Source organism: Branchiostoma belcheri, unplaced genomic scaffold (assembly GCF_001625305.1).
Source record: "Branchiostoma belcheri isolate BF01 breed outbred unplaced genomic scaffold, Haploidv18h27 scaffold151, whole genome shotgun sequence".
Classification (NCBI taxonomy): Eukaryota; Metazoa; Chordata; class Leptocardii; order Amphioxiformes; family Branchiostomatidae; genus Branchiostoma; species Branchiostoma belcheri.
This window is the reverse complement of record NW_017802947.1, coordinates 520,083-523,577: the sequence shown is the minus strand read 5'-3', so window position 1 is coordinate 523,577 and position 3,495 is coordinate 520,083. Positions and strand designations below refer to the sequence as shown.

Sequence of the window (3,495 nt, the reverse complement as noted above, 5' to 3'; positions counted from 1 at the left end):
GGGCTCAGTATGGTTAAGACCGTTTTCAGCCTTTTGCCTAATTAACTGATCCACTGACTTTCATCTCTTATACAAGATTTCTGGGTGGTTATTTCCCAAAAATTTTCACAAAATGTGAAGCTCCACATCAAGTAGATATGTCCAACACATACGGGTTTCGCACAAAGCGTACAGATATTAAAATATTAATGTAATAAGCACTTCTAAATTTTGTCACCTTTAGACGCCCTGTGGGCCTTTAAAGTACACTTTTTGTAGACAAATTTGGTATCTATATATTCAGCAGTGATAACTCTACAACACTGCAGTGTGGCCTCTGGTACAACTATTGTAGCAACAAAGATTTTTATTAATATCTTCAAAATTTTGACAAAAATGACAGGGTCTGGATATTCATGAACACATAGCTTAATACTGCAAACCTTTATCACAAATGCCACACTGCTATCTTCTTGTAAATTTTGTATACTTTCCAAAGAAGTATTTATTGACCCAAAATGAGGGCCCACAACTTAGGACAAAATAAGATGCCAAAAATGTAACTTTTGCCTTCACTAAACAAGAAATCTGATCACTTTGTTGGGATAAGTGAACAATACAGCTAATCAACTTGTTTTCATAGCACCTTGATAGCAGGGGAGCAGACTACCGAAGGAAACAATAGGCAGTTCACGGCTTGTTCACACCTCTACCTGGCCTACCTGGTGTGTGCCAGACGGCTTGGCTTGGGTTTACAAACAATAAATATCCTTTTGAATTGGCATAAGAATGTTTTTAAAGCACTATATAGGCTCCAAATGGTCAGCTGAACATACATTACACAATATTTCTCCTTAGTAAGATTCATAATCCAGATTATCACTGTACATTAATTTTAAGAACAACAAAAACAGGAAGGGTATCAATTTGAGATTGTCTCCCTAGCCTGTTTTTTTTACACAATAGTACGGCTTTTCAAGCCGTTCTGTGAAAAATCATTTATACCAGCTTGACAGGGCTTTGGTAGGGAAACTGTTACATTTGGAAGTTATTATTATAAGCGTTATAACATTTACGTCCAGTACACTTCTGCCTGATTTGCGAAAGTAAGTTTTTGTAATCTCGTGGAAGTTTGACAACACTATTCTGTGATAGTAATGGCCTTGAGTTAGCCTATAAGTCTAAATATTTTTATAAATCTCCACAACCCTTCCGGCGTGTGATTGAAAAAAGTGGATCTACAAAACTTTATGTTATTCCTTGGTTGTAAATCAAGTTAGAAATTATTTCCTTGACACAGGATTTGGAGAATCACTGCAATACACATACAGCTTTCGCGTTCCAGACAGCCATGTCTGAACACCATTCACAGTCCACAGGGTGCCAGGTAGCACCTCACCTGGCCCTGTGGCTCCCCTCCTGAAAAGTTTTCACACTAGGTGGAGAGGGGGCAATTATGAAACAATAGGGAAAATCTGGAAAATTCCCGGTCAAAGGCGGTTGACGCCCACTTCGCTGGGGGTCTTGAAATGGTCTTAACCATACTGAGTATATATAAGCCAGTCATAAGTTTCTCATGAGGATTTCATAAACATGCACTTTAGAGATTAATGCTATTCTAGCATTCCCTCATAAATTATGCAAATTAGGACATGATTTAAATAAATTATGTTTAGCGATGTTCACCTTCATTGAACATCCAGTATGGCAAGTACTAGATTCCCCGCAATTACCACAATAACGTTGTATAGTTCCAATTAATTATGCAAATTAGGTCTTCATTTACATAATCAATATCTGGTCCGTAATCAGTATTAAGGTCCGTAAACCGTTTGCACCTATCATGTATGGTTTGGGATTTATAAGTGTTTGAAATTTTAAGGGCCGCCCTAAGGTAGGGTTAGGGTTAAGGCAACCGGAGGTACCAGAAGGTCAAATTTGGTGTCGTTTGAAATGTATAAGCCCCAGTATTAAGGTCCGTAAACCGTTTGCACCTATAATGTATGGTTCGGGATTTGTAGGTATTTAAAGTTTTAAGGGCCGCCTTAAGGTAGGGTTAGGGTTAGGGCGCGGGCAACCGGAGGTACCAGAAGGTCAAGTTTGGTGTCGTTTGAAAGGTATCAGCCCCAGTATTAAGGTCCGTAAACCGTTTGCACCTATCATGTATGGTTTGGGATTTATAAGTGTTTGAAGTTTTAAGGACCGCCTTAAGGTAGGGTTAGGGTTAGGGCACCGGAGGTACCAGAAGGTCAAGTTTGGTGTCGTTTGAAAGGTATTAGTCCCAGTATTAAGGTCCGTAAACCGTTTGCACCTATAATGTATGGTTTGGGATTTATAAGTGTTTGAAGTTTTAAGGGCCGCCTTAAGGTAGGGTTAGGGTTAGGGCACCGGAGGTACAAGAAGGTCAAGTTTGGGGTCGTTTGAAAGGTATTAGCTCCAGTATTAAGGTCCGTAAACCGTTTGCACCTATCATGTATGGTTTGGGATTTACAAGTGTTTGAAGATTTAAGGGCCGCCTTAAGGTAGGGTTACACAGCACGAAAACAGATATTTAAGCAAAATTTACGACATCCGTATTGAGACTTTAAAGACAGGGAAATATTTAAGCAGACTTTAAGATCGATTAAAGTGTACTGAAAAAGAAATCTAATCTTTACGAAGGATTTTCGCAGTTGTAAATGTAACGTATTACGGCATGTTTCTTTACGCAAGGTTTACAGATACTGAAATATTCAGTTCCGACAAACATGTTAAACTTGTATGTCCCAGAAAGGTATAGGAAATGTTTCGTATTTCTGTTTCAAAAACTTAAGTCAAATTTGAAACATGAGTAAATCAATCAGTTATATTTTTAATTTTTTCTTACGCACAATTTAAAGCAAGACGGAAAAGACGCCACATAAATCATCGAGAGCCTTTGCCTAGAACTCTGTTTCCTTTCAACGCCTGACATGAATTGTAGCAGACCTCGGTGCACGCAAATACAAAAAAAAATTTCGCGTTGTGTTTTTATGGCTTACCAACAAATATATGACGTGTTTAATCTTCCTCTCTGCACACTTTCAGTGTACGGTGGGCAGACGTTCCCTCTTTAGCTTATATGTTCCCAAAAGTTATATGAAAGGTAGCGTTTATTCAACAAATATACGGCACGTTTAATCTTTCTCTACGCACGCTTTAAGCGAACGAGGGGAGAACCTCCCCCCTTTAGCTTATATGTTCCCGAAAACAATATGAAAGGTAGCGTTTATTCAACAACAATACAGCGACAATACGACGTGTTTAATCTTTCCCAACGTGCATTTTAAGTGATATGTTTCCAAAAGCTATGGATGATATGTAGCGTTTTTTTTACAAACATACGACGTGTTTAATCTTTCCCTACGGGTATTCTAAGTGAACGGGGAGGTACCTCCTCCCTTTAGCTTATATGTTCACAAAAACTATATGAAAGGTAACGTTTATTCAACAAAATTTAAATATACGACGCGTTTAATCTTTTTCTACGCACGCTTT

The 3,495-nt window shown here is 38.4% G+C and overlaps 1 protein-coding gene across 2 annotated transcripts in view; it reads right to left on the bottom strand.

Annotated features, from left to right (window-relative positions):
• Positions 1 to 3,495, bottom strand: part of LOC109465505 — a 24,852-nt gene that overhangs the window by 9,552 nt on the left and 11,805 nt on the right. The window lies entirely within an intron of this gene.